This window comes from Zonotrichia leucophrys, chromosome 1, assembly GCF_028769735.1.
Source record: "Zonotrichia leucophrys gambelii isolate GWCS_2022_RI chromosome 1, RI_Zleu_2.0, whole genome shotgun sequence".
Taxonomy (NCBI): domain Eukaryota; kingdom Metazoa; phylum Chordata; class Aves; order Passeriformes; family Passerellidae; genus Zonotrichia; species Zonotrichia leucophrys.
Window position 1 is genome coordinate 111,523,593 of NC_088169.1, and position 12,693 is coordinate 111,536,285.

The 12,693-nt window shown below is 43.7% G+C and overlaps 1 protein-coding gene across 1 annotated transcript in view; it reads right to left on the minus strand.

Moving 5' to 3' along the window:
• The window catches only part of LOC135454817 (uncharacterized), an 81,401-nt gene that overhangs the window by 64,955 nt on the left and 3,753 nt on the right, over nt 1-12,693 (minus strand). The window contains exon 2 of the mRNA XM_064727348.1: nt 12,037-12,116. The gene's annotated coding sequence lies outside the window, so the exon portion shown is untranslated. The remainder of the gene's footprint in view (nt 1-12,036; nt 12,117-12,693) is intronic.

A 12,693-nucleotide genomic window follows, 5' to 3' on the forward strand; every position in this document is an offset into this window, starting at 1 on the left:
TTTCCCTGTTGGGAAGGACGAAAGTTTGACAAGAAAGTCCCACAGATATGTGTGCTTAGCAGAAAGATTTTTAATTGTGGAGTCTGATGAAGGAATAGAGATGGAAGCAGGTTTTGACATAGAAGAGAAGAATCGTTGAGCTAGTCTTACTAGATAACTAAGGCAAAAGGTGTGTTAGTTAGAAGGGGTTTTTATGACTCAGCACTGCAAACTCACTGTGCTGTTCAAGAGGTGCAGGTGGTGCAAACACCAGCAGACAGCTCCCAAACCATCACAGGCCATGAGAGCCAGCAGGACCAGGGTGAGTGCCAGTGAATCAGAGATCTGTGATGCCAGTGCAGGGAATGATTCCCGTGTTTTTAAAACCTTTGCAGGTGCATCTGGAACAGGGGGAGGCAAGCAGCAAATGCCAATGAACAAAGCGCCAAGGCAATAACACCTGGGTACACTGGGGCAGCTCTGAAACAGCATTTCCCTCATCAGTGTCACTGCAAAGATGCCCAAAACTGCCAGGAAGAGTAACACCCAAAGGGAGACGTGGTATGGAAACCCTCAGAAAATGAATATCATTGTCAAGCTTTGATTTCCCATTCATGCAAAGATTTTTTTTTTCCATCTACTGGCAAAAAATAATCACTGTGGAGACAGTGGGGGTACCCTGTGGGGAAAAGAAAAAGCTTTTCTAAAGAAGCTTACAAATAATGGTTCAGATCTCCTTCAAATTGACATTGAATCAGAAGAAATAAATGGAGCTACTCAGATTTGGTAAGGAAGTGATCCTATTGTTTTAATGTGATTGTGTTTTAATGATGCTGGAAGATGATGACAAATTGGCTCCCTCTGGTTTGGATTTTTCCAGACTGGCACAGGACAGATGCAACAAATGAAGAATGCCAGAAGGACTATAAATGGAATAGAGCTGTAGTTCCTACACTCAGCTATGCCTGTATCTCATATTAAAAAAAAAAAAAAAAAAGTAAAAAAAAAGGGGGGGAAAAGAGGGGACGGAGCTATGCTGACATGGAGTGTTAGTAAATTTAGGGTAAGATACATCTCCGACCACTGCAAACCCTCAGGGCTTAGCATTAACTTGAAAAAAATTACCATATCTTGTTGTATTCGTATTGTTATTATCATATTTCTAGAATCCCATACCTTCAGAGTGGTTTTTCTCACAAGCAGCTCTTCACAGCAGAGCTGTTCCTACTTCTTCATCAGGGCTCCTCCAAGGCTCTCCCTAACCAACCAGCCCACCCCCTTTTATCCCAGTTATCTTCACTAGCCACAGCTGCAGCCCATTTAGAACAACCAGGATTGGGGCAAGGCCGCTTATACAATACATATATTTTACTAGGACTCCTACTATAATATCTCTGGAAATGCAGTGCTAAGGGCACCCAAAGGAAAGTGATTTTTGTCATGCAGTGCCACTGCTGACCAAGAGCATGATTATAGTTGGGTCATTTTGACACTGGAAACCAAGGACACTGCCCTCTCCTGCCAGCCACCATGGTGATTCCCAGTGGCAGTGGGAATCCATCTCTGCATTTGCACATATCTGCATCTTTGGTTTAACCTTGAGCCTGACTTGCAAAATTTCTATTCACAGCGCATCAAACAGTTACTTCCATCCATCCACAACAGTTTTCTATGAAGTTTACATTTCCATCTTCATCAACACATTTTCCAAGGATGTGCATTTCATACGAGGTGAGTTCTGCCTTGTCAAAGATCTCATGCTCACTGATTCCAGCCTGTCTCAGTATATACTCACATGTGTATTTATTTTACTTAACCTTAAAGCAAAGCAGCTCAGCTTTGTTGTGTAGACGATCCTTATATTTTCTTGGTTTTGAGAATTTGTATACAGATAAACAACATTCAGGATCTGACATTTCACTTTGATTGCAAGTTGCTGTAATTAAGAACCAAAGCTTTATGAATTTTAATCATCAGCTGTAAGTGGTACATTATCTCTAGTTCACAATGAAAGCAATCAAGTGGACAAGATATTTTTAGAGACATTACTGTGGTAATATTACATTAAGTAGTGGTTAGTACACTATTTTCACACCCAGTGATTTCACACATTAATGCGGCTATAGATCAGCGTTAATGACAAGAGAAAGTTATTTTTCAAGTAGCATGAGAAGGGTGGTTAAGAGAGCTGCTGGGGATTTACACTCCAGCAGCAGGAGGGGCATCCCAGCAGGGCTGCAGCTGAGGATGCTCCAGCAGCAGGGGCTGGAGAGCGAGGCAGGAGCTCCTGGATGGATCCAGGTTAATGACAGGGGCAGCATTTCCTCCCTGCTCCTGGGAGGTAGGAGAGGACAGGAGGGGAGAGCAAGGTAAAATACACCAGTAAAATACACTGAACCTCAGGGCTGGTGAGAGGAATAACACACCACATCTTGCATAAGGCTGCAAGACAACATTTCCCCCCTTTCAAAGAGGGCGCAGTCAAGAACAAATCAGAAATACCCTACAGCTTAAAGGTTTAAAAAAAACCAAAAAACAGGAAGTCTGTTTAAAGTAATTTTAAAGTTTCAGTGTATGCTACTCCACATGGATGTAATGTTGTCTAGATAAACCTGTAAATACAGACATCTCTTCTTTCAAGGCAGGAGACACTCATGCACAACGCACAGGGCCCCAAAAGGAGCACATTTAAGTATTATCATCCTGCTGAAGGATGCCAGTTCATCCAAAAATGATTTGCCTGAAACTAAAACTAATTAGAAACACTGTTCTGGGAAGAAGAAATTCTTCCTTCTTCCTGGAGTCTCAGATCTGGGATAATAGAAGCTGCAGCAGCCTCACCCCAGACCTGCAGGCCATTTTATTTTACTGCAGAGGTCCTGTGGGGATGGCAGGGCTGGGATTTGGAGAGCTCAGCAGCCAGCTGTGCCAGGGAGAGAGAGAGCTGGCTGTGTGTCACAGTGGCAGACAGCTGTTGCTCAGTGCATCTTGGATCCCGTTGGAAATGCCCTCAGAGGAAGCCAGGTCTGCTCCACAGAAGGTGGCACTCAGGGGCTGGTGCCTCTGCAGCCAGAACATGCTGATACCAACATCATTTGTAGCTCCAGCCTAAACCACCTGGTTCCAGAGGCAGCTGCTGACAGCAGGAGATTTCTGTGCCATCCAGATACAGTGATGCAGTGGCCTCTTCTGCTGCTCCCCCTCACACAGCACCAGCTACACTCCAGTACCAGGCCAGCCCTCAAATCCAGTCCAGAATTTCTGTGTCAGTGTAGAAATGTTGGGCCACTGCTCTGGGATTCAGAGAAGTGGTATGGAAATACCAATCAGACTTTAGGTGCCATTAAAATGGTTATTTCACAGTGTTTGCCTTCCTTTGTTACAGGGAAACCCAAGAGCTCTGTCACAAAACAACCTGAAGTAGGAGCACTGGGTTCTGCAGCCCACAGTAGGAGAGAAATCTCATATTTGAGCAATAGATAATGCCCTCTGACCTACTTGTGCACTGAAGAATTGTTTCTTTCTCAGGATGCTATAGATGCCTTCAGAAAGCAGCATTAGCTGCAAATCAGGGCCTATTGGACAGAATATCCACAGAAGGATATCCTGTATCCACAGAAGTGTCACTGCAGTGCACACCAAGACAGTACAACTTGGAAAAAAATGGTGAAATGAGCTACAAGACAGAACAGGAAATATTCTACCTGAGAAGCTGAGAAAAATACACACTGTTAATGCACCTTACATAAAATCCTGTGTGCTGTTTGCTCACTGCCCAGCTTTCCAGGCTGGGTGTTTCTATGTGGAGAAGACATCAGTTACAGCACCAAAGCTTTTCTGGATACACAGCCCCTGTCTTCTGTTCCAGTCCCATTTCCTTACACCATGTAGAAATGCACTAAGAATGTGGTTTCCCTGTACAGAAATTGGAGTCTGCCTCTGGAACAAGCTCTTGTTCCTTGCTAGGCAATGCTCCTAGATCTTCCCATGGACATTCCAGGGGCAGCTCCACAGCTCCCTGTCACATATTTTTCAAACAGGTCATTTGAACCAATGGTACTTTGTGTCAGGGCTGTGGCTTCATCAGTGTCCTCCCCCACTATGGGAAAGAAAATGAAATTGCTTCTTCATTAGTTCAGATGGGGGATGATTTACATATCCATCTATGCCTGTAATTAAAAACATAATGATAATAAAACACTGACTATGATAATAGAGGATGAAGTGTCTAATGGAGTGAGAGGTTTCTTGGTCATGGATCCAGACCTGTACACATGGAAAGGTGTGCACTGACATCACACAGGGCTTGCTTCACTGCCTCCTTTTGCCTTTCCAGACTCAGTTATGTGTAAAATGCAAATTTGGCATCAGCTGGCACACACAGAGGTGTCTCTGCTAAGTGTGAGAGACACAAAGAACAGACACCTTACTCTCATTCCCTTACATTAAAATGTGAATTCCCTTCTTTGGCCTTCTGTGCAAACTGGGGCTGAAGTCAGTGCCCTGTTCCTGATGATGCCACACATGGATGCTCAAGAGGAATATGTAAAAGTGTCTCCAAGACACACCAAATCACTGAGATGGGAGAGGACCTCTGAAAATTGCCTGGTTCAACCCTGATCAAAGATATTTCAATTATGGCAGCTTGCTTAGGCCTGCATCCAGTCAGATCTTTAATATCTTCATGTGCAGAGACCTGGTAACCTCTCTGGGCAACCTGTTCCAGTATTCAACCCATCATCACAGTAAAAAAAAAAAAAAAAAAGAAGGTGCTTTTCAAATAAAACTTCTTGTGTTTCACCTTGTGCCTGTTGCCTGTCATCCTTTCCCTATATACCATGGAGGAGAGTCTGTCTCTGTCTTCTTTCCATCAGGCATTTATGCACATGGATAAGACCACACTCATCTCCAGTTTGGACAGTCCCAGCCCTCTCAGCCTTTCCCCAGATAAGAAGTGTAACTAAGTGTTAACTTGGTCCTCAGATGGAACAGTTCCAGTTCCAACAGCATTGGCATTTTGCTTTGTAGAACTTGATGAGGCTCCCACTGGCCCATTTCTCCAAGCTGTTTAGGTCCCTTTGAGCTGCAGCAGAGCCATTTGGGATAATCTGCCTTCTGCAGTGTCTTCCTGATACCAAACAGTTGAAAGTTGGCTTAAATCTGGAAGGTACAAGGCATCACTGTCTTGAAAAATTCAAGCCTTCCTGTTGGCCATTTAAATGTCTAAGCACCCTTAGAGGTGTGTCTGAGAAGGACTAGGCTATGTGCAAATCACTGTGCCACCAGTACGAGATCACTGTGCAACCCAAAAATCAAAAGCACCAAACCAGGAGAGCTTTTAGCAAAGTAATAAAACCTTAAAGGGATTTCCAAGCATTCTACAGAGGTCATGGCCGTTCCAAAAGGCTTGAATCCACAGTTTTGTGGGTTGTTGTATTTTTTTTTCTTCTCCTCAACAGTCTGCTGAGACTATTTCTGTAATACTCCAGCTGTAAGGCCAGGAAATGCCTTGTCCTGCTAGGTGTCTAACAGGGTACCATAAATACTTAAACAATTTCCTTGAGCAGATCATCTCCCTTTAAATGTTTATGGACTTTATGGCTGGAGCAAAGATTCTCCACAGTCTATGAATAAATTCTGCTGTTAGGCATTCAGTGCTTGGCCAGCCTTTGGAGACTCTTCTTAGTAAAAGGTTGAAACTTGGAATGTTTCACAATATGTGAAAATTATTGTTCTTGACTGTCAGTTGGAGGAGAGGGAAATTTCATATCCAGGGAAGTTACTGCTCCTTCTCCATCAAACAGGAAACAGGCATCAAGCAAGAGTTTTGTAGAGAACTCTCCCAGAACTTGTATTATTCAATATTTTCATTAATGACAAGAATGAAGAAACAGAGGCTGAGCTTATTAAACTTTTAGATGACACCTTGTTGGGAGAGGCTGCAAATATGCTGGAAAACAGACTTAGTATTCAAAACATCTTTGGTTATTTGAGAAAGTCTGGGAAGAAAAAAAGGATGGAATTAAAAAAAGACATGTAAAATTCTACAGTTGCTTAGGAAAAATCAGCTATTCAAATGCTGTAGACAGGGGCAGGACTGGCTACATGGGAGCTATGGTGTCAGCACTGGAAGGCAGAACTTGAACTCACAAGGAAAGCAAGCCCAAAATGAGCCCAAAACTGCTACAAGTCTGAGCAGGCTCCACCACTGCAGGTCTTTAAGAAAAGGGCAAATGTTGGTCAAGAATGGCAGACAGAGGTATCTGTGCTGTCAGCTAGAGGAATGGACTAGAAGGCATCACAATGCACCCTTCAGTCCTGTTTTCTGACTTTTCAGTCATATTATATTTGATAAGAAGGAAAGTTTCACTGCTTGTTTCAGACTGGTGGGTCTCTGGACCTGCACCCCTTTTAAAACAGACCTAGTTCTCTGATGATGGGAAGTGAAAGAAAACAAACTTCTGCTCTTGGAAGTCTCTTCCAGAAGCTCTGCTCTCTGATCAGCAAGAGCCTTTCTCCAATTTTCTACCTCAGGGGATTCAAGAGCAGCTTTTCTCTTGACCTTACAGCCAATGGGTGCTAAAGAGTGTAGGGGAATGCAGAGTGCAGTGGAAGACTAAGAGTAATAAAGGAGAAGTTCAGCTCTGCTAACTGTCCAAGTCACAGAGATTATGTCAGCCTACACACTTTCTTCATGGAAAATTGTTCTCAGAAACCAGGTTGGTCTCCTTCCTCAACTCATATAGACATGAGTTCTGAAGAATCCAACAGGTTTATAGACCAAAAACTGTGCCAGACCTGAAAGAAACCCACTATAAGCAAGACTTTGTGATTTTTTTAAACCACATTTTTTTAAATCCCAAAGTTGTGGTTTGAATTTGCTTCTCCCTGATTTAAATACAAGCTTTAGCTGAACCAGATAGAACATTCAAGATGTCCAGCTAAGAGGGCCATCACTGTGAGGGTAAAGCCTAATTCTCAGAAAATATGATCTAGTAATGCTTTGGAGACCCTCTATCCTATTAAATATGGAATAAGAAATTGTCCATATTACTGCCACTTGAGACCGAGCTTTTATAAAGTTTGAAGAAACTAAACTAATCACCATTAGAAAACAAGGGTCAGTAAGTGATAATTAAGTAGCTTGGGGATCTATTAAAAAACTTTAGAAATCAATGTTTACACTGTGTAGTTACAAATTAGCTGCAATGGGCATTGTTAAGGAACCATTTTTATACAACAAACACTGAATGTCTGCACATTAGAAGAGTTCTCCCATGATTAGAAATCACAGCACAACTCATTTTATCCCATCCCTAAATTAGAAACTTAATGCCTCAGTTTATTAGCAGAAGGAAATTCTATTACATCCAACCAATGCTAGGACAGAGTAAAGCACAAAATTTTGTGCAGCTCTGCAAAAAAAAAAGTTGTAACAAAGATGCTCACAATTACAGTTCCATGCCTCAATGATTTAACAACTTCAGTGACTTTACGTCTGTGGAGTCACAAACATCTAGGAATTCTCCAGTGATGATGGCCTTCAGAAAGCAAAGCAGCTGCAGCAATGACAGTGGCAGTGACAAACATGGGACTTTAGGAGGAAACAAAGCCCTCTCAGTGCTCAGCACGTTGTACCTTGTGGAGAGCCTGGTTCAAACATGGCTTAAAGAAAGAGGCCATGAAGGTACTCAGCTAAGGGAAAAATAAAAGGCAGCTGTAAAGCAGCAGTTCCCAGGCTTGATCCTGTAAATAATTAGGTTCTCAGCCACCTTTTATATAAACAACAAGATTCTCAGACCGTTTTCTCAAAAACAGGCAAATATTCTGTCCTTGGCTGCTCTGGGAACAGATGGCCGTTCTGGGAACAGATATAAAGGTTTTGAGAACTTTTCATATCATGGTGAGAACACTGATCTTGGTTTCAATAAACAAACCTCAGGTATTGTAAATAAAAGGAGGAGTTGAAGTTTTCTCTACAGCCTATCAGGAGCTCAGATTTTGCAATATGCATGAACTTAATTAACACAGTTATAAAAAGTGACTGATTGAGTCAATAAACGAAGTCGATGCTGACCAACAAAGGAGGGTCATCTTCCTTCACTTCAATAGTACCTGACCATGGGAGAACTCCCATGTTCCATGTTATCCAGGAATGCCTCCTAACCAGGAACCCCAAGGAGCTCTGCATGGATCATCGTTGGAGCTCTGATCACCGCTGTTCACACAAGCCTCTGCACAATGGCACCTCCTCCAAGGGCTTCTGAAAGATCCCCAAAGCTTCCCTAGGGACACAGGTTCAACTGCACCACAGGGTGTCTGTTCACCTGAGAAATGTCCTGTTGCCACAGACGTCCCACGTTCTAACCCACATCCTCTGGAGAACCCATCTCATGGTTAGCAAAAAGCCCACTAAAAGCTGCTTACTTTTCTAGACTACAGCCACTCTAAGCCAACACCACCTGCGTGGAAGGCAGCAATTTACACTGTCCCATTGGCCTGTGGAATTTAGGAAACATTAATCTATTCCTCCATAGCATGCGCTGCCTACAACAAACCCTTCAGGTGATGATGAGGTCTCCACAGAGCAATCTTCAGCTGTTGAGTCTCTCTGTTACTCAGCATCACTTGTGAAACACTGCCAATCCCAGGCTACAAAATCACACCAAGTTTTTGTTCCACTTTTCCCGTTTGCTTATCTCAACAAACCCACCCTCACTGCGATATCAGTTTCTGCTAGCACAGATGTGCCAATCCACTGCAACTGAGTAGTGCCAGCAGTGCAGCAGATTGGCACTGCCCCCTTCCTGGCAGAGTTTGGGCATTGCTTTCCACTGCTGTGGTAAATTTAGGCACTGGGGATTAGCTGGGATACACATAATGCTGCACATACCTGCAGTCCCTTGACAGACAGGTTGTTGTGAGTATGAAATTCACTATTAAGAGATACCAGGGACCTGCTCCCTTACAAGGCTGCAGTGTCCTCCCTCAGAGATTACCCTGCACTATGAAAATGGCTGCTCAGGATTCCCACATCAAGCTGATGCCAGCCTGCTTCCCCAAGTTCCTTGCAGAGGGTGAGTGTTTTCCACCAGCATGCACTCCTCCATTTCACATTGCTTGTGTTTCTGACTATTGAGGGAGGCAGAGATGTCTCACGCTGCCTTCAGGCTCTAAATGGCTTTCTGTGTCTTTATTTTCCTGCAACACTTCCAGGATCAGTTTTCTTCATGCCTCAGAGAAGTGGTATCTAAATCGTTTTAAACTGAAACAGGGACAGAATAAGCTGTGCAAATCATTTTCTACTAGAACCTTAATTACATCCTGCAGTGTCTCGTCCTCAGCAAACCACCAGCAATAAAATTCTGCATTTCATTTTAAAAACCGACAAGGCTGGGTTTTTCTATTTTGTTTTCCCCAACTGACATATCCATAATCTAGCCTGGGACTTTGTTCCACAGAATTTTTGTCAAAGGCTCTAGAGAGTGTGCCTGCAACTACTAAATCTTTCTCAGGTTCGCATTCAATTTGCAAGTTATACAACTGTAGCTAAAGAAAGAGACGTTCTGTTTGCAGGAAGGTGTTTGCCAGATCCCCAATGGCAATGGCAAAAAGTGATTTATGATCAGTTTTAGTTAACATGGCCTCTCAAACAGATTTTTAAAAGTCTTTACAGCCGTGGCCCAATGCCAATGCTTTTTCTATAGGAATGTGCTCAATTTCAGTTTGTGGCAATGTCCTGTGACTCAAAAGCAAAATGCAAATGGGTACAATTATTGAATGCATCCTCTTGATGGGCTTTTTACTTTTCAAACATCCCCCCCCATGCTCCACCACCACAAATTTGTCTTTTCCAGTCTCTGGTTTGTGCGGAGGTGCTGGTGACTTCAGTCCCTCGGTTCACAAGATGCTCACAATTACAGTTCCATGCTTTGATAGTTTAACAACTCCAATTAATTAACGTCTATAGAGTCACAGACATCTAGGAATTCTCCAGTGATGGTGGCCTGCAGGAAAAATAGTAGCTGCAGCAATGACACTGGTAGTGACAAGTGCTGTGTCTTTAGGAGGAACCAGAACTCTGCTCATCCTTCTGTGCAGGAGTCCTAGGTTTTCTCAACTCCTCCAAGAAAGATGGATTTATCTCTACTGTTTTTAAGGGGTACAAGTAACAAGCCTTAGATATATTCCTGGCTCAATATTGAAAAGTGTATTTACATACTCAATTCACACTAAATAGGTGTCCTTCTTCCTCTTTGGGGCTGCCAATATGAAAAAAAATTTTATGACACTGTCATCACTGTCATGAGCACAGGAATCCTCTGACACATGCAGATCCCTCAAGGGATGAAACCAGTGCAGCTCTTGCATCTTCTCCCAAGCACCAGATGTAGTTGGTTTGTGTTGCTCACACAGCATGCACAACTACTTAAACTTTGACCTTGGGCTTGAGCTACAGATGCCTTCCCCAGTGTTTCTTGGAAGCTCCATTGTTTCCTTTGCCTTAAATCCTCAGGCTGGGTTGAGGGCTGGGTTACTGACTTCCTTCACTGGCACCCTCTGATGGGATTTCATCAAAACCCAGCTCTGGGCTCTCCAGCATTGTTTTGCCCAGACCAAACCCTAGGTTCTGCAGAGCCTTGGTCTGAGCCTTCATTCATGACCCCAACCCTTACTGGGTGTCCTGTTCTGGCACTACACTTCTCTGCAGCGCTCCAGTTGCTGTAACGCTTTTATAATTCCCCTCCTTTGCATAAAATAATTGAATATTCAACACCAAACACCCCCAAGCCATGTACTGCAGCTGTGGCCAGCCCTGAATCCTGACAGCCACAGTCCAACACCTCCACAGGGCTGCATGTTATGAGACACAGCTCAGAGCCACGGGGAACAGAAGCTCCACAAGGAGCTCACTAAGAGGAAACAATCTTGACTCTCCAGAAGCTCTGTGGCTTCTTGTGAGAAAGACTGGACCCATCCCCAGAAGCCTTGGTAATGTCAGTCACAGGTTTTGGAGCTCAGCAGCCTGTACATTTTCCTTCTTCCCTCTGCTGAGATGGCCATTCTCCACAGGAAATATTCCCCATTATTAGAGGAATTCAGGAAGCCTAGGACTTCCATTTGGCACAAAAGGATGAATTAAAGGAGAACAGCCCCCACTGCCACCCCTGCTCAAGCAGATAGCAGCAAAGAACAGCCAGATCATAGTTCTGAGAGAAATTCAACATGTAGGAAGCATGTTTTCTTCAACTCAACCTCAAAAGCAGCTTGGAGCACCCTTCTTCTAACCTATGTTGAATATGTAAAGCAAGGACACCAGATTTACAGCCAAGAGATTTTCCACTCGGGGCACATGGAACAGGATGAAAGTAAATTTGTGGGTGTTTATGCTTGATTTGGCAGAGAAAAAAAATGAGGGAGGGGCTGTGTTTGAGGGAGGGTATCAAAGATCAGAGCCAGATGCTCCTGCACGGAGCTCTGGATTTACAGGAAATTAAGAAGGTAGAGAAGGTGAGGCAAAGACTGTGTTTGAAGTGAGAGTCAAGGGGTTCTGAGGCTTACAACCATCCAAGGTGCTTGGGGGGAACTACAGCAAATGCCAAAACCACACCACAGTGGCCTGGGGTGCTTTCATTATACAAAGCCTGGGAGAGCAGAGGCTGTAAATGTAGCTTCAAAAGAAGCTTCATCTTAAAGTCTTAGCTCTCAGGGCCTATTAAACATTTATGCTGACTACCACTCCTACTATTTGCTTCAGAGAAAGTACCCGAAATAACCTTTGCTACAGAGTGAACTACTACAGCTCTACTGGCTGAGTAGGAGACTAGCAGAGAGCTGTGAGAAACAAACAGAAATGGTGTTGGAAGAGTGTGCTGCTGTCTCTAGTCAGTCAGCCAGGAAAGAAGCAGGAAAATCTGGCCTGGAACCTGAGAGGGAAGACAGAAAACTTTGCTAGAACTAATGAGTGGATTAGTGATGTAGAGATGGCTAAGACTGAGTGAGGCCAGTGGAGGCAAATATAGATACTTAAAAGTATTGACAATTTTTTGGTTTTACCTTACTAAGGTTCACATTTCTGGGGGAGTCTGCAGACCAGCCTCTAGTTGGATCTGTGGCCACTGCAGTTCTAAGAAGAACTGTAGAGGAAAAGAAAGAAAGCATAAATCAAAAGGAAGACAGAGGATCTCAAGGAGAAGATGAAAAGGATGGATTAATTTTCCTGATTTGCTTAAAAAAATGTTTGGCCATGCAACAAGGGTTTAGGATGAGACAGCCAGAAGTACTCAAAGCTTCCACTCTAGGAAGTTGTTACTATTAATAGCAGATAATACACAAAGATTCCCTTATTCCCTCACAGGGACAACCCCAGTAGAGAGGGCTGTGCTGGCACTAGCACCTTCCAAGCAGGTGTTCAGAAAGTCCCTCAGAGTCACTTATTTCAATGGGTGCACACAGGATCCCGCAGACTCTGCCTGGAGGAGCTGCTGCCCTCTGGTCACACAGCCAGGGGTTAATCCCAATATTCACTTGGGGCCTTGACAGAGTGAGCAGACTCAGTGCCTGGATTTTATCAGCTCTTGCAAATTCAGTAGAGCTACTGGTCTCTGGAATTTAGCAGTCCTTGGGAAACCTTCACGCTCCTTGTCAGCACATGCTTTTCCTCTTTGGTCTGTTCTCTGGCAATCATTTCTCCACCCAAACCTACAAATACCT